Consider the following 21,184-nt stretch of genomic DNA (forward strand, 5'->3'; position numbering starts at 1 on the left):
GGGATGCATCCTGCCGGCACAGCTTAGTTGCGCCTGCAGGAGGACCGCCGCCATGTTCCCAATCACGCCCCTGCCATGCCCCCATTCGCGCAGCACCGCCCCCATTTGCCCGGCTCCGCCCCGGCAATGCTCCGTCTCCGCCCTGGAAACGGAGCATTGCCGCCCCTCCTCTGCCCCGCGACCGCCTCTGCCTGATTGGCTCCCCAGAGAAAGTGCGGGCGCATGCGCAGGATTTGCGATCCAACCTGAATTAACTCCAATATGTACATTATGTGTGATGAGACATATAAATAAATGTTTTAAAGGGATCCTGGCATCGGCATGGTGACCGCCCAAATCCCGAACGCCGGTCATATGATCTGATCCCGTTTTAAAAACTGAAACTGTATTCACTAATATTCAATAAGAATACAGCCCTGTAACTTTGTGTCTCAGGGATATCATCCTTTCCAAGTGTATTGATAGAACATACACAATCTTGTGAATATTGGTTCATCCCACAGATGGCTTCCTCCATTGTTGATAAGAAGTAGATGCACATTAATGACCAGTTTTAGCCATTTAAATAATGGTGACACTATTAAAGTTTACCTAGAAAAAGCCACCAGTCAATCTCTCCAGCTGCGTGCTTTGTGTGTGTCTCTGTATGTGTGTGCTTTACTTGTATATGTGTGTGTGTGTGTATGTCTTTTTGTGTGTCTGTGCATCTGTGTGTATCTGTGTATGTACAAATGTAGCCACACTCCTCTAGCCTGCAGCTTGCCGTATTCGCAGCAAGCCCGAAGTGGCAAAAGTGCTTGCGACTAGGACGTGTGCGTGGGTCTAAGTACGCATGCCAATAGTAATACATAGGCGGCTTACTAAGGCGCAACTCGGCATACTAAAGCACACACGTGCCTGGGCACAGTGAGTGCAGGCTGGATGACCGTGGCTGGGGGGGGGGGGGGGGGGGGGGGGGGTGTGTGTGTGTGTGTGTGTGTGTGTGTGTGTGTGTGTGTGTGTGTGTGTGTGTGTGTGTGTGTGTGTGTGTGTGTGTGTGTGTGTGTGTGTGTGTGTGTGTGTGTGTGTGTGTGTGTGTGTGTGTGTGTGTGTGTGTGTCACTCTGTGTGTTCTTTGTGTGTGCGTGCCTGTGTATAGTGTATGCTTTGCATCATAAACAGAGTTCAGCTTATATTACAGAGACTAATAGTATGAAAAGGAGTAAATGTATTCCAAATAACTCCCTTCTAAACATTCCGTCTCTCCCAGGAAGAAAATGACAGACTCTGTTTAGAAGCAAACAATAACGGTGCTGCAATCCCCAGAAAGCCAGCTCTCTTCTCCCTTCCGTAGACTGCGCTAGCTTCCTTGGTGAGGGAGACATCCAGTGGTCACACAGTGTAATGGTGGTTCCCAAGGGTGCATAAACCTAATGCATCCACACAGGCAGTTTCTTCCCTTTATATATACAAGGACAATAAACTTTGAGTGTCAGGTCTGTTTAGTCTTTACTCCTATACAGGATGATATCTGACAGTGGTTTATTTCTACTGGTCAGTGATTCAAAGACAAGGAGAGAGCGAGCTTGAAATATCAATCTGCTCTCTATCGCTTTCATACAAATTCAAATAAACCCCAGGACCCTCGATGAAAATGACCCCACAGCACTCGTTGACTGAGAAACCCCCCCTTCTCTACGGCTCTCCTAGACAGAGAGGCGAGAGCAGCTGAATGTTGATGTGCTGGGGACACAAAGCCAAAAAAACAGAAGGCAAATGAGCCCTGGAATTCAGGCAGTGCCGTGAAAAGGCTGAATTAAAGCTAAGAATGTTTAAGTACGGCTTTGGAGAACTGGGATCCTTTCCAGCTCTGGATGAAACAAGCAGAAGGCTAGGAGTCACGGGAGGCTTAGGTTTGGCTTGTGCAACAACAAAAATAGGGAAGAGATAAAAGAATAAAGATGTCCATGAAACAATAGCCACATAACGTATACATACAAATGCGACGTTGTAATGTTTTTTTTGTGTTTTTTTTATTCCGAGAGCAGATAGCGTTTAATGCATCCTCTCTTGCAGAACAGAAGCGGCGTAGAAACCGTAGTGATAAACCATTCCTGAAAATGAGCTTTTAATTAAAATATGCCATAAAATTGCCCTCAATCTGACCACAAATCAGCCAGCCAGCAATATCTATTGTCTAGCGCTTCTATTGTGCGTTTTATCCTTTTATGTTTCGCAAAGCGAGCGCCGTGTGTTTATAGGGCAGAAAATGCTTCTGTTGTCAGTACAAAGATACTCATGTTTTAGAGCATTATTGACTCGACTACAGGATTTTTTTAAATCGAATTATTCTGTTATTCTGTTTCATGCACGGCAATATGTTGCAGAAACTTTAGATACAAACAGTTAACTATTATTTTTTAGTTTGTTTTAAGTTATTTTATTTATTTCAAAGTTTTATCCAAGGAAAGCGGCTTCAGAAAAGTTTTAGCTCAATGATAGTGGCTCCGGAAAAAAGTGTTATCATGATAACAGTGGCTCCGGAAAAGTTTTATCGTAATGACAGCGGTTGGGGAAAAGCTACCAATAGGATCTGTCTGATTGCTATGACCCAGGATTTTCCTCTGATAAAAAAGAACTATTCTTCCAGTCATTCTCTAGCAGTGAGGGTTACTTCTCCTATCAAGTAGAAAGATGCACTAACAAGTAGAATACAGGGGTAGCATCTGATTTACCGACGGACACAATACCGACGGACACAATACCGATGGTCATAATCCCGACAGCCATTGATCGACAGTCAAAATACCGACACGAACGAAATATTCTGACATTCGTTATATCAACATGTTCAAAATGCCTACATAGTCAGAATACCGACATTTGAAATGCCGACATGTGTTTTTAAGGATTTTTTGCCCAAAACAGATTTGTTCATACTTTACCATCCCAGTGGACCTGGAGGGGGAATACAATAGCTCAGTGAGCCATGCGCGGGGACGCGGTACATTTACACAGTGTCCATGTCGACTTATTTCCACATTAACACAAAAAAAAACTGAAAAACTCATGTCGGTATTTTGAAATGTCGCCATTTCAAATGTCGGTATTCTGACTATGTCGGCATTTTGAACATTCTGGCATAATGAATGTTGGTATATTGACCGTGTCGGCATTTTGACAGTCGGGATTATGACCATCGGTATTGTGTCCGTCGGTAAATTATACTGAACCCGAATACAGAGTTTAACAAGAGATGTAGATTCTAAACTTAGAAGGAAAACTCTGCGACCCCCCTTGTCCAGTGCTCTGTTGTTCTCAGTTTAAAATTGATCTGTAAAAGTGGGGGATACGGTCGTTAGGTCGACACAGCTTAGGTCGACAGTCGTTAGATTGTCCACTAAAGGTCGACATGCATTAGGTCGACATGGTCATTAGGTCGACATGTACTAGGTCGACAGGTCAAATGTCGACATTAGTTTTTCAAATTTTTTTTCCATTTTTTGGACTTTTTCATACTTGACGATCCACGTGGACTACAATTGGGAATGGTAACCTGTGCCGAGCGCCGTGGTGGTGGAGTGAGTCACCTTGCCCGAAGCATGGCGAGCGATGTAAGCCATGCGAGGGGACACGGTGCACTAATTGGGGTTCCCCACCACTTTACGAAGAAATCGACACCCAAAAAAGTCCAAAAACCCATGTCGACCTTTTGACCTGTCGACCTAGTACAGGTCGACCTAATGACCATGTCGACCAATTGCCCCTGTCGATTTAATGCATGTCGACCTTCCATGGTCAACCCAATGACTGTTGACCTAAGTTGAGTCAACCCAACGACCCATACCCAAAAGTGGAACCTTTAAGTGCACCTACTATGCCCATATACAGATGTGTCCACTTACATCTTTGCTTTTTTACAAATTTGGCACAACATGCAAAACACGGCTAAGCTGCTTATTACGAGTAGTAGTAAGTGGATAAATTTTAAAATTTTTGATTGCCATAATAGAATATGTATGAAGTAACATATTAAAGAAGCAAATTAAGAAAAATCACAAGGAATGGCTAATTCTCTGAGTCTATGGCATGCAAAACTGTGCCATACATGGCGGTAAATAGCAAAGATGTATGTGAATTTACAAGTTTATAAAACATCTAGCGTTGGTTTGCATGGAGCTGGGTTATTACAGGAATTTCTTCTTTTTAAACTGCTAAGACAGCTGGTACAGTACATTTATTGTATGCTCAGGTATTACTGAATCGGCGCAGTCTGTGGCCTGTACTCGTGTTGCTGTGGTGAAGGTGTATCGTGGCTAGACAAATGGCGCCATTGTGAATAGCCAATTTGGAAACTGCAGAGCACCACGTGCCATTGATGTGAGAGGTGAACGTCAGCTATGAAGGTGTGTGAGGTCCAACCGACACGCTGTGCAGTTTTTCCATCTGGGCCCCCTACTATCTATCCAGCAATGCAGTGGGACTCTGAGCGCTAAGGTCACTAGGAGATCCTAGTCCAGTGAAGTCCAGTGAACATGCGCAGGATTCCGAGGAAATGGCATGGCGGCCACTTTCCTCATGATTTTCCTACTGCACATGCGCAAAATCCTGGGAAAATAGCCGCAATGTAAATTTTCTGGCCATTTGTGCAGTGCTGCTGCCGCCGACGTGGGACTCTGGAGGGGTAAGTATTCAAGAAATGGGTGCAGAGTGTGCGGTGTGGGTTCCCTGGACACATTCACCTTTAACTTAAATAATACTAGTTTAAGGACCTGACATACTGTATACATTGTTCTTCTAGGCCCCCTTCTCTATCTGCTGCTCCACCCTTGTTCTTTACTCTCTCTGCCTGTACCGCTACACTCCCCATCTCTCTGCTGCTCTGTCTCACTCTGCATCCCATGTTTACCCCGTTCCTGGTGGGTCCTCCTCTCCTGCTAGGTCTGTCCCGTCTCCCTCCCAGTAGGAGCCCTTGGCCTGTGGTACATGCCCCAGCTCCCTCTGTGCATGCATATTGGAAATGTTAGCACATTATTATATAGATGTTACCGTGAACTTTGCCAAAACTGGACAGCCACATCTCTAAAAAAATACATGGGATATACAATTTTTACAAATCTGAAGCAGAAGCACTTGGCTCCCCATTGTACAACTACCATTAAAGATCTAACAATCATTATATTACATTGACTTATAACTAGAGATGAGCGGGTTCGGTTTCTCTGAAACCGAACCCGCACGAACTTCATGTTTTTTTCACGGGTCCGAGCAGACTCGGATCCTCCCGCCTTGCTCGGTTAACCCGAGCGCGCCCGAACGTCATCATGACGCTGTCGGGTTCTCGCGAGACTCGGATTCTATATAAGGAGCCGCGCGTCGCCGCCATTTTCACACGTGCATTGAGATTGATAGGGAGAGGACGTGGCTGGCGTCCTCTCCATTAGAAATTAGATTAGAAGAGAGAGAGAGATTGTGCAGAGTCAGACAGAGTTTACCACAGTGACCAGTGCAGTTGTTGTTAGTTAACTTTTATTTATTTTAATATATCCGTTCTCTGCTATATCCGTTCTCTGCCTGAAAAAAAACGATACACAGCAGCAGCCAGTCACACAGTGTGACTCAGTCTGTGTGCACTCAGCTCAGCCCAGTGTGCTGCACATCAATGTATAAAAGGCAAAGCTTATAATAATTGTGGGGGAGACTGGGGAGCACTGCAGGTTGTTATAGCAGGAGCCCCCAGGAGTACATAATATTATATTAATTTAAAATTAAACAGTGCACACTTTTGCTGCAGGAGTGCCACTGCCAGTGTGACTAGTGGTGACCAGTGCCTGACCACCAGTATAGTAGTATATTGTTGTATGTATTGTATACTATCTCTTTATCAACAAGTCTATATTAGCAGCAGACACAGTACAGTGCGGTAGTTCACGGCTGTGGCTACCTCTGTGTCGGCAGTCGGAACTCGGCAGGCAGTCCGTCCATCCATAATTGTATTACAATATATACCACCTAACCGTAGTATTTTTTTTTCTTTCTTTATACCGTCGTCATAGTGTCATACTAGTTGTTACGAGTATACTACTATCTCTTTATCAACCAGTGTACAGTGCGGTAGTTCACGGCTGTGGCTACCTCTGTGTCGGCAGTCGGCAGGCAGTCCGTCCATCCATAATTGTATTATTATTATAATATATACCACCTAACCGTGGTTTTTTTTTCATTCTTTATACCGTCGTCATAGTGTCATACTAGTTGTTACGAGTATACTACTATCTCTTTATCAACCAGTGTACAGTGCGGTAGTTCACGGCTGTGGCTACCTCTGTGTCGGCAGTCGGCAGGCAGTCCGTCCATCCATAATTGTATTATTATTATAATATATACCACCTAACCGTGGTTTTTTTTTCATTCTTTATACCGTCGTCATAGTGTCATACTAGTTGTTACGAGTATACTACTATCTCTTTATCAACCAGTGTACAGTGCGGTAGTTCACGGCTGTGGCTACCTCTGTGTCGGCAGTCGGCAGGCAGTCTGTCCATCCATAATTGTATTATTATTATAATATATACCACCTAACCGTGGTTTTTTTTTCATTCTTTATACCGTCGTCATAGTGTCATACTAGTTGTTACGAGTATACTACTATCTCTTTATCAACCAGTGTACAGTGCGGTAGTTCACGGCTGTGGCTACCTCTGTGTCGGCAGTCGGCAGGCAGTCCGTCCATCCATAATTGTATTATTATTATAATATATACCACCTAACCGTGGTTTTTTTTTCATTCTTTATACCGTCGTCATAGTGTCATACTAGTTGTTACGAGTATACTACTATCTCTTTATCAACCAGTGTACAGTGCGGTAGTTCACGGCTGTGGCTACCTCTGTGTCGGCAGTCGGCAGGCAGTCCGTCCATCCATAATTGTATTATTATTATAATATATACCACCTAACCGTGGTTTTTTTTTCATTCTTTATACCGTCGTCATAGTGTCATACTAGTTGTTACGAGTATACTACTATCTCTTTATCAACCAGTGTACAGTGCGGTAGTTCACGGCTGTGGCTACCTCTGTGTCGGCAGTCGGCAGGCAGTCCGTCCATCCATAATTGTATTATTATTATAATATATACCACCTAACCGTGGTTTTTTTTTCATTCTTTATACCGTCGTCATAGTGTCATACTAGTTGTTACGAGTATACTACTATCTCTTTATCAACCAGTGTACAGTGCGGTAGTTCACGGCTGTGGCTACCTCTGTGTCGGCAGTCGGCAGGTATCCAATACTAGTATCCAATCCATCCATCTCCATTGTTTACCTGAGGTGCCTTTTAGTTCTGCCTATAAAATATGGAGAACAAAAAAGTTGAGGTTCCAAAATTAGGGAAAGATCAAGATCCACTTCCACCTCGTGCTGAAGCTGCTGCCACTAGTCATGGCCGAGACGATGAAATGCCAGCAACGTCGTCTGCCAAGGCCGATGCCCAATGTCATAGTACAGAGCATGTCAAATCCAAAACACCAAATATCAGAAAAAAAAGGACTCCAAAACCTAAAATAAAATTGTCGGAGGAGAAGCGTAAACTTGCCAATATGCCATTTACCACACGGAGTGGCAAGGAACGGCTGAGGCCCTGGCCTATGTTCATGGCTAGTGGTTCAGCTTCACATGAGGATGGAAGCACTCAGCCTCTCGCTAGAAAACTGAAAAGACTCAAGCTGGCAAAAGCACCGCAAAGAACTGTGCGTTCTTCGAAATCCCAAATCCACAAGGAGAGTCCAATTGTGTCGGTTGCGATGCCTGACCTTCCCAACACTGGAGGTGAAGAGCATGCGCCTTCCACCATTTGCACGCCCCCTGCAAGTGCTGGAAGGAGCACCCGCAGTCCAGTTCCTGATAGTCAGATTGAAGATGTCAGTGTTGAAGTACACCAGGATGAGGAGGATATGGGTGTTGCTGGCGCTGGGGAGGAAATTGACCAGGAGGATTCTGATGGTGAGGTGGTTTGTTTAAGTCAGGCACCCGGGGAGACACCTGTTGTCCGTGGGAGGAATATGGCCGTTGACATGCCAGGTGAAAATACCAAAAAAATCAGCTCTTCGGTGTGGAGGTATTTCACCAGAAATGCGGACAACAGGTGTCAAGCCGTGTGTTCCCTTTGTCAAGCTGTAATAAGTAGGGGTAAGGACGTTAACCACCTCGGAACATCCTCCCTTATACGTCACCTGCAGCGCATTCATAATAAGTCAGTGACAAGTTCAAAAACTTTGGGTGACAGCGGAAGCAGTCCACTGACCAGTAAATCCCTTCCTCTTGTAACCAAGCTCACGCAAACCACCCCACCAACTCCCTCAGTGTCAATTTCCTCCTTCCCCAGGAATGCCAATAGTCCTGCAGGCCATGTCACTGGCAAGTCTGACGAGTCCTCTCCTGCCTGGGATTCTTCCGATGCATCCTTGCGTGTAACGCCTACTGCTGCTGGCGCTGCTGTTGTTGCCGCTGGGAGTCGATGGTCATCCCAGAGGGGAAGTCGTAAGCCCACTTGTACTACTTCCAGTAAGCAATTGACTGTTCAACAGTCCTTTGCGAGGAAGATGAAATATCACAGCAGTCATCCTACTGCAAAGCGGATAACTGAGGCCTTGGCATCCTGGGTGGTGAGAAACGTGGTTCCGGTATCCATCATTACTGCAGAGCCAACTAGAGACTTGTTGGAGGTACTGTGTCCCCGGTACCAAATACCATCTAGGTTCCATTTCTCTAGGCAGGCGATACCGAAAATGTACACAGACCTCAGAAAAAGAGTCACCAGTGTCCTAAAAAATGCAGCTGTACCCAATGTCCACTTAACCACGGACATGTGGACAAGTGGAGCAGGGCAGGGTCAGGACTATATGACTGTGACAGCCCACTGGGTAGATGTATGGACTCCCGCCGCAAGAACAGCAGCGGCGGCACCAGTAGCAGCATCTCGCAAACGCCAACTCTTTCCTAGGCAGGCTACGCTTTGTATCACCGCTTTCCAGAATACGCACACAGCTGAAAACCTCTTACGGCAACTGAGGAAGATCATCGCGGAATGGCTTACCCCAATTGGACTCTCCTGTGGATTTGTGGCATCGGACAACGCCAGCAATATTGTGTGTGCATTAAATCTGGGCCAATTCCAGCACGTCCCATATTTTGCACATACCTTGAATTTGGTGGTGCAGAATTTTTTAAAAAACGACAGGGGCGTGCAAGAGATGCTGTCGGTGGCCAGAAGAATTGCGGGACACTTTCGGCGTACAGGCACCACGTACAGAAAACTGGAGCACCACCAAAAACTACTGAACCTGCCCTGCCATCATCTGAAGCAAGAAGTGGTAACGAGGTGGAATTCAACCCTCTATATGCTTCAGAGGTTGGAGGAGCAGCAAAAGGCCATTCAAGCCTATACAATTGAGCACGATATAGTAGGTGGAATGCACCTGTCTCAAGTGCAGTGGAGAATGATTTCAACGTTGTGCAAGGTTCTGATGCCCTTTGAACTTGCCACACGTGAAGTCAGTTCAGACACTGCCAGCCTGAGTCAGGTCATTCCCCTCATCAGGCTTTTGCAGAAGAAGCTGGAGGCATTGAAGAAGGAGCTAACACGGAGCGATTCCGCTAGGCATGTGGGACTTGTGGATGCAGCCCTTAATTCGCTTAACAAGGATTCACGGGTGGTCAATCTGTTGAAATCAGAGCACTACATTTTGGCCACCGTGCTCGATCCTAGATTTAAAGCCTACCTTGGATCTCTCTTTCCGGCAGACACAGGTCTGCTGGGGTTGAAAGACCTGCTGGTGACAAAATTGTCAAGTCAAGCGGAACGCGACCTGTCAACATCTCCTCCTTCACATTCTCCCGCAACTGGGGGTGCGAGGAAAAGGCTCAGAATTCCGAGCCCACCCGCTGGCGGTGATGCAGGGCAGTCTGGAGCGACTGCTGATGCTGACATCTGGTCCGGACTGAAGGACCTGACAACGATTACGGACATGTCGTCTACTGTCACTGCATATGATTCTCTCAACATTGATAGAATGGTGGAGGATTATATGAGTGACCGCATCCAAGTAGGCACGTCACACAGTCCGTACTTATACTGGCAGGAAAAAGAGGCAATTTGGAGGCCCTTGCACAAACTGGCTTTATTCTACCTAAGTTGCCCTCCCACAAGTGTGTACTCCGAAAGAGTGTTTAGTGCCGCCGCTCACCTTGTCAGCAATCGGCGTACGAGGTTACATCCAGAAAATGTGGAGAAGATGATGTTCATTAAAATGAATTATAATCAATTCCTCCGCGGAGACATTGACCAGCAGCAATTGCCTCCACAAAGTACACAGGGAGCTGAGATGGTGGATTCCAGTGGGGACGAATTGATAATCTGTGAGGAGGGGGATGTACACGGTGATATATCGGAGGGTGAAGATGAGGTGGACATCTTGCCTCTGTAGAGCCAGTTTGTGCAAGGAGAGATTAATTGCTTCTTTTTTGGGGGGGTCCAAACCAACCCGTCATATCAGTCACAGTCGTGTGGCAGACCCTGTCACTGAAATGATGGGTTGGTTAAAGTGTGCATGTCCTGTTTTGTTTATACAACATAAGGGTGGGTGGGAGGGCCCAAGGATAATTCCATCTTGCACCTCTTTTTTCTTTTCTTTTTCTTTGCATCATGTGCTGATTGGGGAGGGTTTTTTGGAAGGGACATCCTGCGTGACACTGCAGTGCCACTCCTAGATGGGCCCGGTGTTTGTGTCGGCCACTAGGGTTGCTAATCTTACTCACACAGCTAACTCATTGCGCCTCTTTTTTTCTTTGCGTCATGTGCTGTTTGGGGAGGGTTTTTTGGAAGGGACATCCTGCGTGACACTGCAGTGCCACTCCTAGATGTGCCCGGTGTTTGTGTCGGCCACTAGGGTCGCTAATCTTACTCACACAGTCAGCTACCTCATTGCGCCTCTTTTTTTCTTTGCGTCATGTGCTGTTTGGGGAGGGTTTTTTGGAAGGGCCATCCTGCGTGACACTGCAGTGCCACTCCTAGATGGGCCCGGTGTTTGTGTCGGCCACTAGGGTCGCTTATCTTTCTCACACAGTCAGCTACCTCATTGCGCCTCTTTTTTTCTTTGCGTCATGTGCTGTTTGGGGAGGGTTTTTTGGAAGGGACATCCTGCGTGACACTGCAGTGCCACTCCTAGATGGGCCCGGTGTTTGTGTCGGCCACTAGGGTCGCTAATCTTACTCACACAGCTACCTCATTGCGCCTCTTTTTTTCTTTGCGTCATGTGCTGTTTGGGGAGGGTTTTTTGGAAGGGACATCCTGCGTGACACTGCAGTGCCACTCCTAGATGGGCCCGGTGTTTGTGTCGGCCACTAGGGTCGCTTATCTTACTCACACAGCGACCTCGGTGCAAATTTTAGGACTAAAAATAATATTGTGAGGTGTGATGTGTTCAGAATAGGCTGAAAATGAGTGTAAATTATGTTTTTTGAGGTTAATAATACTTTGGGATCAAAATTACCCCCAAATTCTATGATTTAAGCTGTTTTTTAGGGTTTTTTGAAAAAAACACCCGAATCCAAAACACACCCGAATCCGACAAAAATAATTCGGTGAGGTTTTGCCAAAACGCGTTCGAACCCAAAACACGGCCGCGGAACCGAACCCAAAACCAAAACACAAAACCCGAAAAATTTCAGGCGCTCATCTCTACTTATAACACTGCTTTTTCTCCTCAACCATTACAGACACATGCCCACATTTGTGAACCCCATTTGCACAACTACAAACTAATACCTACGGACATTTATAATATTATTATTCTTGGTCTTCCAGGGAGTATTAATGTAATATGGGGTTAGTGGTCTATTAATTCAATGTGAGGGCTAGTAAATTAATGTTGTGGCTCATTCGGGTACATTTGAATGCTGTTAATTTAATATTGGGGCATCTCTGGAGAAATAGCCCTATTTATTAAATGGGGATGCAATTAATTCAATGTTTTAACTGGTAGGTATGCTTATAAAACAGGATTGCAATTTTATGTCTGAGATGGTGGGGAGGGGGCAGGTCGGCTGATGACCGTTGCCTCTCCTCTGCCTTGGTCACTGCTTCCCATGCACGAGTTCAGGATTTTGCCCGTGCTGCACCCCTTCAGTGGAATGCGCTCGCCCGCTCCATTAGACTCTCCCCAACCTTGCAAAGCTTCAAACGGGCATTGAAAACCCACCTATTTATCAAAGCGTACCCCTCCAATGCATAACCTAGTCCTTAGGCTGCTCCTCCATCCCCCTGCCCCATGCCTTGGACATCTCTGCTTTGCTCGCATACCACCATCAGGCTTCTACCTGCTTGCACCTCATGTCATCTGTCTGTTGCCCCTCCCCACTAGATTGTTAGCTCTTCAGAGCAGGGCCCTCTTTCCTCTTGTCTATACCCTCTTCTTGACACATTTCACTCAGCGACCATCTTTACCTGCTTTCTCTCCTGCTGGTAAAGGCTCATCTCTATCTATGGCCGCCAGCCCCAAGTAGTACAATGATTACTCCTTCGCTACTTACATCTAAGCTGTATTATGTTTTGAGAATTGTGTTGCTCTTTGTTACCTGCACTCCATTTTTGTTATTTATTTACTGTTATGCTAAGTTTTGTCTCCCTGTACTGTCCCTTGTACGGCGCTGCGAAACACTTGTGGCGCCCTATAAATAAAATGTAATAATAATAATAAAAAAAATGAGAAGGCAATTAACTGTGTTAATATTATGTCAGGCTGGTTGGGTGGAGGATAATTATTAAATGTGGGTACTATTGATTTATTATCTGACCAGTAGGGAGGATGGAGGTCTTGAATGTTTATTTGTTGTTCTGTAAATCATGCCTACAGTAGCTCTTTCCCAAACAGGGCAACAAAATACCTGCATCTATTGAAGTACTGTAGCAACTGTGTTTAATGCACTAGCAACAGCACCCAGTACCAAGTAAAGGCTACAAGAACAGGTAGGAGAGAGCAACACAGTGTTGAGGTGTGGTCTAAAGCTTGTAAAGAATAAGGCACAATCCACAGTATTTGGTCATGTCTCTACAGTTTGTGTGCCCCCACTTGGAGGCTTCATCTACTCCCAACAAGATGGAGAGTCTCCGGCAGGGCAGTGGCTGCCTAGAGCTGAACAGGGCTTGGGTATCATGCCACAGTATTTTTCTCTCCAGTCCTATTGCACCTTTCTTCACATTTTTTTTTCTTCTCTCTTGGTGCCAGTGGTTGCACTAGCCATGCCTAGGCCAAAGCACTCTGCTGTCACCACACCCCCTTCCTCCTCATTTTGAGGATTTTGGTGATGAAGTTAAGATGCAGGTAGTAGCGCCTGCTGCCCCGCCCTGCGCCTTTCCCGATGCTGGTCTGCGTTGGTACTGGACGAGTGCTTGTGTGTGTGACCAGGGATGCAAGTCCAGGGATGTGTCATACTCCTGCCTCTCGAAGTCTTGCAAGGCCACCGGTTAGGGCAGGGGAGCTGCTAATATGGCTCTGGCCGTATTCTCTGCTGCTACTGAATGCCTGGCCATGTTAGTTGTCCCTGCTGGGTCTGTTCTGGGGTTCCCTGAGCACCTAATTTAAAGTAAAGTGGTGAAAAGTTTCCTATGTTATTCCTTCTTAAAAGGGAGCATATTAACTAAAGGCTTCTTTTATTGCGGTGATTGCAAAATGTGCAAGAGAGTAAACAGTAAGAAAAATAGCATAGCAGAAAATTATATTAATGGTGTAACTTATCCTATACAGCAATTTATTACTTGTCATACTTAATATGTTGTACATTAGATCATCTGTTTTGTAAGTTATGTTATATAAAGCTTGCTCCTTAAAAATACAGTACGGTTGGCTGAACATGTCAATAATATTACAAAAAGGTTGTGAAAACAATGCTTTATCTTCACATTTTAAATTGAAACATAATTGTACTAAAAATATTATAACAAAGTTTGTGGCATTAGAATGTATAAAACCTCAGTGGTTATATAAGAATCAGGATCTTGGGCTAGGGGTCGGATGTAATGAAGTCCGGGAACTGGTTTCCGTAAGTATGTGTCTTTTTTTTTAAGTGATATATGAATTGATTACTTCCTTTTTCTCTAACGTCCTAGAGGATGCTGGGACTCCGTAAGGACCACGGGGATAGACGGGCTCCGCAGGAGACATGGGCACTTTAAGAAAGACTTTGACTCTGGGTGTGCACTGGCTCCTTCCTCTATGCCCCTCCTCCAGACCTCAGTTTGATACTGTGCCCAGAGGAGCTGGGTGCATTTCAGGAGCTCTCCTGAGTTTCCTGTAAGGAAGCATTTTTGTTAGGTTTTTTATTTTCAGGGAGCCTGCTGGCAACAGACTCCCTGCATCGAGGGACTGAGGAGAGAGAAACAGACCCACTTCTATGAGTTTCAGGGCTCTGTTTCTTAGGCTACTGGACACCATTAGCTCCAGAGGGAGTCAGAACACAGGTCTCACCCTGGAGTTCGTCCCGGAGCCGCGCCGCCGCCTCCTCACAGAGTTGGAAGATAGAAGCCGGGTGAGTATGAGCGGAAAAGATCTTCAGAGGCGGCAGAAGACTTCATTGATCTTCACTGAGGTAACGCACAGCACTGCAGCTGTGCGCCATTGCTCCCATACACCTCACAAATGACAGTCACTGAAAGGGTGCGGGGCGCAGGGGGGGCGCCCTGGGCAGCAATATAAACCTCTTATTTGGCAAAAGAGAGCATATATACAGCTGGACACTGTATATATGCGTGAGCCCCCACCAATTTTACACTTTTAGCGGGACTGAAGCCCGCTGCCGAGGGGGCGGGGCTTCTCCCTCAGCACTCACCAGCGCCATGTTTTTCTCCACAGCACCGCTGAGAGGAAGCTCCCCGGACTCTCCCCTGCTTATACCACGGTAGAAGAGAGGGTTTTAAAGAAGAGGGGGGCACATAATTCGGCGCAGATAATAATAACAGCGCTACGGGGTAAACATTAAATTGCTGTGTTTTTCCTGGGTCATATTGCGCTGGGGTGTGTGCTGGCATACTCTCTCTCTGTCTCTCCAAAGGGCCTTGTGGGGGAACTGTCTTCATAAGAGCATTCCCTGAATGTGTGGTGTGTCGGTACGTGTGTGTCGACATGTCTGAGGTAAAAGGCCCTCCTAAGGAGGAGATGGAGCAAATGTGTGTGTGTGTGGTGTCTCCGTCAACAACGCTGACGCCTGATTGGATATGTGAAATTAAGTGCTAAGATGAATTTATTACACAAAAGATTAGAGAACAGACAGGGAATCTACCCATGTCTGTCCCTATGTCACAGAGACCTTCAGAGTCTCACAACGCTCACTATCCAAAATAATAGACACAGATATCGACACGGAGTCTGACTCCAGTGTCGACTACGATAATGCAAAGTACAGCCAAAACTGGTAGAAAAGTATTCAATATATGTTGACTCATCTGTCCCTGACACGAGGGTACACATGTTTAAGGGGAAGAAAGCTGATGTAAATTTCCCTCCTCTCATGAAGAAAAAGAGCGTGAATCTCCAGACAAGAAGCTGCAGCTTCCCAAAAAGAATTCTCAGGGAGTATCCTTTCCCTAATGGGGCCAGGATACGATGGGAATCTTCCCCTAGGGTGTACAAGGCATTGACACGTTTACCCAAAAAGGTAGCGCTGACCTTACAGCTATCCTCAGGGATCCTGCAGATAGCACGCAGTAAAAGTACTTTGAAGTCCATTTACACACATTCTGGTACATTGCTCAGACCGGCGATTGTGTCGGCATGGGTTTATAGCGCTGTAGCTGCGTAGACAGATACCTTATCAGCGGAGATTGAAACCCTAGATAAGGATACCATGTTAATGTCCCTTATATATATATATATATATATATATATATAACAAGTAAATTCAGCCGGGCACTCTTGTAAATGGAATTAATACTTGCCCAGGTGCCCTCAGTATATGTTTGTAATACGTAGAAATAATCCGCGGCACTCAGGGTCTTATGATTTCCTATAAGACCCTGAGTGCCGCGGATTATTTCTACGTATATATATATATATATATATATATATATAGAACGTTTGGATAGGCGGCACTCAGGAGACTGGAAAGAATGCAAAAGTTTATTGCGTCACAGTCTGGACTTTTGCATTCAATCCAGTCTCCTGAGTGCCGCCTATCCAAACGTTCTACATAGGTGATCACACACCGTGGAGGGCACCGGAGCAAGAAATGATGTGAGAAAAGGGGTGAGTGCCGGGCTACAGCACAGATATATATATATATATATATATATGTAAAAGATGTTGTCTTTTATATATATATATATATATATATATATATAAGACATGCCCAAAGGGATGTTAGTCTACTGGGTTCTAGAGTCAACGCTATCTCGATTTCTGCTAGAAGTGTCCTGTGGAACATGCAATGGACAGGTGATGCCGACTAAAAGAGGCATATGGAGTTGTTGCCTTACAAGGGTGAGGAATTGTTCGGAGAGGGCCTCTCGGATCTCGTCTCCATGGCTACGGCAGGTAAATCAAATTTTTTGCCATATATTCCCTCACAATCTAAGAAAGCGCCTCATTATCAAATGCAGTCCTTTCGTTCCACTAAAAACAAGAGAGCACGTGGATCGTCCTTGCTTGCCAGAGGTATGGGCAGAGGGAAAAAGCTGCACAACACAGCTAGTTCCCAGGAACAGAAGTCCTCCCCGGCCTCTGCTAAATCCAACGCATGATGCTGGGGCTCCCCTGAGGGAGTCAGCTCCTGTGGGGGCAGGTCTTCGACTGTTCAGCCACGTCTGGGTCCACTCACAGGTGGATCCATGGGCAATAGAAATTGTTTCCCAGGGTTACAAGCTGGAATTCGAAGAAGTGCCTCCTCGCCGGTTTTTCAAATCGGCCCTACCGAAACAACCCCTGGAAAGGGAGATAGTGTTACATGCGATTCACAAATTGTGTCTGCAACAAGTGGTGGTAGAGGTTCCCCTGCTTCAAAGAGGGCAGGGGTACTACTCAACTCTGTTTGTGGTTCCGAAACCGGACGGTCCGGTCAGACCCATTTTAAATTTAAAACCCATGAACCTCTACTTAAAACGACTCAAGTTCAAGATGGAATCACTCAGGGCGGTCATCGCCAGCCTAGAAGGGGGAGATTTTTTGGTATCTCTGGACATAAAGGATGCATACCTGCATGTCCCCATATATCCTCCTCATCAGGCGTACCTGAGATTTGCGGTACAGGATTGTCATTACCAATTTGAGACGTTGCCGTTTGGGCTTTCCACGGCCCCGAGAATTTTCACCAAGGTAATGGCGGAAATGATGGTGCTCCTGCGCAAGCAGGGTGTCACAATTATCCCGTACTTGGACGATCTCCTCATAAAAGCGAGATCAAGAGAGAAGTTGCTGAGCAGCGTATCCCTTTCACTGAATGTGTTACAGCGACACGGCTGGATTCTCAATATTCCAAAGTCGCAGCTGAATCCTACAACTCGTCTGCCCTTCTTGGGCATGATTCTGGACACAGACCAGAAAAGGGTTTTTCTTCCGAAGGGAAAAGCGCAGGAACTCATGACTCTAGTCATGAACTTGTTGAAACTAAAACAAGTGTCAGTACATCATTGCACTCAAGCTCTGGGAAAGATGGTGGCAACATACGAAGCCATTCCATGCGGCAGATTCCATGCAAGGGCCTTCCAATGGGACCTATTGGACAAATGGTCCGGGTCGTATCTGCAATTGCGTCAGCGGATCACCCTGTCCCCCAGGGCCAGAGTATCTCTCCTGTGGTGGCTAAACAGTGCTCACCTTCTAGAGGGCCGCAGGTTCGGCATTCAGGACTGGATCCTGGTGACCACGGACGCGAGCCTCCGAGGTTGGGGAGCGGTCGCACAGGGAAGAAATTTCCAAGGACTTTGGTCAAGTCAAGAGACTTGTCTTCACATCAAGTCTTCACTTGTCTTCACATCAACATCCTGGAACTAAGGGCCTATACAACGCCCTACGTCAAGTGGAGATCTTACTTCGCAATCGACCAGTTCTGATCCAGTCAGACAACATCACCGCAGTAACTCATGTAAACCGCCAAGGCAGCACAAGGAGCAGAGTGGCAATGGCGGAAGCCACCAGAGTTCTTCGCTGGGCGGAGAATCATGTAAGTGCTCTGTCAGCAGTGTTCATTCCGGGAATGGACAACTGGGAAGCAGACTTCCTCAGCAGACACGCTCTGCATCCGGGAGAGTGGGGACTTCATCGGGAAGTCTTTGCGCAGATTGCAAGTTGGTGGGGACTACCCCAAATAGACATGATGGCATCCCATCTCAACAAAAAGCTACAAAGGTATTGCGCCAGGTCAAGAGACCCTCAGGCGGTAGCTGTGGACGCCCTAGTGACACCGTGGGTGTTCCAGTTGGTATATGTGTTTCCTCCTCTTCCTCTCATACCCAAGGTGTTGAGGATAATAAGAAAAAGAGGAGTGAGAACAATTCTCATTGTTCCAGATTGGCCACGAAGGACCTGGTATCCGGATCTGCAAGAAATGCTCACAAAAGATCCGTGGCCTCTTCCTCTAAGGCAGGACTTGTTACAACAAGGTCCCTGTCTGTTCCAAGACTTACCGCGGCTGCGTTTGACGGCATGGCGGTTGAACGCCGGATCCTAGCGGAAAAAGGTATTCCGGATGAGGTCATTCCTACGCTAATAAAGGCTAGGAAGGACGTGACATCTAAACATTATCACCGAATATGGAGAAAATATGTTTCTTGGTGTGAGGCCAGGAATGCTCCTACGGAAGAATTCCGCCTGGGCCGTTTTCTTCACTTCCTACAAACTGGAGTGAATTGGGCCTAAAATTAGGCTCCATTAAAAGTTCAGTTTTCGGCCTTATCCATTTTCTTTCAAAAGGAATTGGCCTCATTACCTGAAGTACAGACTTTTGTGAAGGGAGTACTGCATATTCAGCCTCCTTTTGTACCTCCGGTGGCGCCTTGGGACCTTAACGTGGTGTTAAGTTTCCTTAAGTCACATTGGTTTGAGCCACTTAATCCAGTGGAGTTGAAATATCTCACCTGGAAGGTGGTCATGTTGTTAGCCTTGGCTTCGGCTAGGCGAGTTTCGGAATTGGCGGCTTTATCACATAAAAGCCCATATCTGGTTTTCCATATGGATAGAGCGGAATTGCGGACCCATCCTCAATTCCTGCCTAAGGTCGTCTCATCCTTTCATATGAACCAACCTATTGTCGTGCCTGTGGCTACGCGTGACTTGGAGGATTCCGAGTCCCTTGATGTGGTCAGGGCTTTGAAAATTTACGTGGCCAGAATGGCTAGGATCAGAAAAACAGAAGCACTGTTTGTCCTGTATGCAACCAACAAGGTTGGCGGCCCTGCGTCAAAGCAGACTATTGCTCGCTGGATCTGTAACACGATTCAGCAGGCGCATTCTACGGCAGGATTGCCGTTACCAAAATCGGTTAAGGCCCATTCCACTAGGAAGGTGGGCTCTTCTTGGGCGGCTGCCCGAGGGGTCTCGTCACTACAGCTGTGCCGAGCTGCTACTTGGTCGGGGTAAAACACCGTTGCAAAGTTCTATAAGTTTGATACCCTGACTGAGGAGGACCTCCTGTTTGCCCAATCGGTGCTGCAGAGTCATCCGCACTCTCCCGCCCGTTTGAGAGCTTTGGTATAATCCCCATGGTCCTTACGGAGTCCCAGCATCCTCTAGGACGTTAGAGAAAATAAGATTTTAAACCTACCGGTAAATCTTTTTCTCGTAGTCCGTAGAGGATGCTGGGCGCCCGTCCCAAGTGTGGACTACTTCTGCAAGACTTGTATATAGTTATTGCTTACATAAGGGTTATGTTATCGGTCTTGGACTGATGCTATGTTGTTTTTCATACTGTTAACTGGGTAGTATATCACAAGTTATACGGTGTGATTGGTGTGGCTGGTATGAATCTTGCCCTTGGATTACAAAAATCCTTTCCTTGTACTGTCCGTCTCCTCTGGGCACAGTTTCTCTAACTGAGGTCTGGAGGAGGGGCATAGAGGGAGGAGTCAGTGCACACCCAGAGTCAAAGTCTTTCTTAAAGTGCCCATGTCTCCTGCGGAGCCCGTCTATCCCCATAGTCCCAGCATCCTCTACGGACTACGAGAAAAAGAATTACCGGTAGGTTTAAAATCTTATTTTTTTCTGTCTCCATGGAGGAGACATACTAAGCAGTGAAAAGAGCGGTGTAGTGCGCCAGTGGAGAAGTTGCCCATGGCAACCAATCAACATTAAAGTAACATAATTTGCATACTATAAAATTGTACAGAGCAGCTGATTGGTTGCCATGGAAAACATCTCCACTTTCTCATTTCTCCACTCTGGTCACTGCTTAGTACAGCTCCCACCATGTTTTTTTTAATTTTTCCTTTTGATCTTCCCTACAACATCATATGAAACTTCCGGACTTCTTCATTATAAAAAAACAACAACAATTTTTGTAAAAATGGTATGTTTATACATGTATTTAGTGTAAGTTGTTTATTATATGTAAGTTTCAAAAGTTTCCAAGATTGTACTTCATTTTGAGTGATAACTCCTGAAGGAGACGAAAGATGGACACAATGGTGTCACAGCACCATCTGTAATTTTTTTTATACACTTCTTTAATAAAACAGGCATTAATTGAAGTGATATTTTTAACATCATGGTTGTGTGTTGAAACTTGACTTGCGTCCTATTAGTATTGGTTGCTGTGGGACTGTGGTGTGCTTTCTGCGTTGGAACACAATACGTCCCACATGAATTGTTATATTATTTTACCGACAGTCTGGTTGATGGATGTGATGATGCCACATCAACATGTGCAACATTGTATTCTGTTGGTGGTTTGTGATACAATTTCTCAGAATGTATACAGCACAAGTTTGAAACTTAATACAGCAGACAAGTCAGATAGACCTTGATTTGTAATATCATTGGACAATGGCCATGATTTTAAGGACTTCCCGGAGATGATGACATCACTTCCAGCTTTCATTAAGAAATAATTTGAAATGCGTCAGTAGGAATGATGAAGCACCACTGGACCAATAAGCAGACGGACTCCAAACTAAAGTAGGACTTCACTTTTTCATCTGGATCCCAAGAAATTCTGTTATTTAT

This window comes from Pseudophryne corroboree, chromosome 6 (assembly GCF_028390025.1).
Source record: "Pseudophryne corroboree isolate aPseCor3 chromosome 6, aPseCor3.hap2, whole genome shotgun sequence".
Taxonomy (NCBI): domain Eukaryota; kingdom Metazoa; phylum Chordata; class Amphibia; order Anura; family Myobatrachidae; genus Pseudophryne; species Pseudophryne corroboree.